We start from the raw sequence: 880 nt of genomic DNA, 5'->3' as shown, positions 1-880 counted from the left end.
GGGGGGGGGGGGTTCGAGGGACTTTGGCTGCTATTTCTAGCATGTGCGCCCTCACTGGCTCATTCAAATGTAGCTGGTTGTGATGGTGATGATGATGGAGGTGGATGACAATGCAGTTAAGGTAGCGTTGTTATTGATGATATTGATGTAATAGCTTTCATGCTGTTGTTGTGATGGTGGTGGAGGGAGTATTTCAGTTTGTTATTTAGCCCCAGGTCAGCCCTGGTCAAGAATACCAATGATCAAAGACATTCCAGTGTAGTGGTGGGAGAGGGGGTAGGGTGTCCTTTTCCTTGCCAGGTAGCATGCATCAAGGACTACACCAGCTAATGTGTTGTCTGTCTTACGGTGTAATACAAGAAAAATTTGGCTGCTATTTCTAGCATATTTTATGATCATGTAGAGGCTCCTTTCTTGTCGGCTCAAGGATATGTTAGGGTTGATGTCATCAAAGTTTGCTCCATCTATAACACCAAAGAATACCAAGGATTATACTATTCCTGTATGTCCCTTATTGAAGATGATAGCAGGGTGATGTTATGTGTGGACAGATTTGGCTGCTATTTCTAGCTGGTTGAGAAACAACATACAGGGTTCTTTGTGTACATGTATGTATGTATAATCATGTGTCTTGATGTGTATGTTTGTTCTGTCCACTTTTCTATGTTTGCATGTGTTGGACAGAATTTGTTAAGCTGGATGCCCTTCCTCTCACCAACCATCACCTGTTTTCCAAGCAAGGTAATATTTCCCTATGGCCAGACATGTTTTCACAGAACATTGAAAATGAATGACATTGCTTGTAATGACAGTCACACTCATTTACAACTACTGCAGGACATCAAGGCAAGGAAATGCAAAAAAAAAAAAAAAAAAAAAA

Source organism: Octopus bimaculoides, chromosome 30 (assembly GCF_001194135.2).
Source record: "Octopus bimaculoides isolate UCB-OBI-ISO-001 chromosome 30, ASM119413v2, whole genome shotgun sequence".
NCBI lineage: Eukaryota > Metazoa > Mollusca > Cephalopoda > Octopoda > Octopodidae > Octopus > Octopus bimaculoides.
This window is presented reverse-complemented; position numbering follows the sequence as displayed.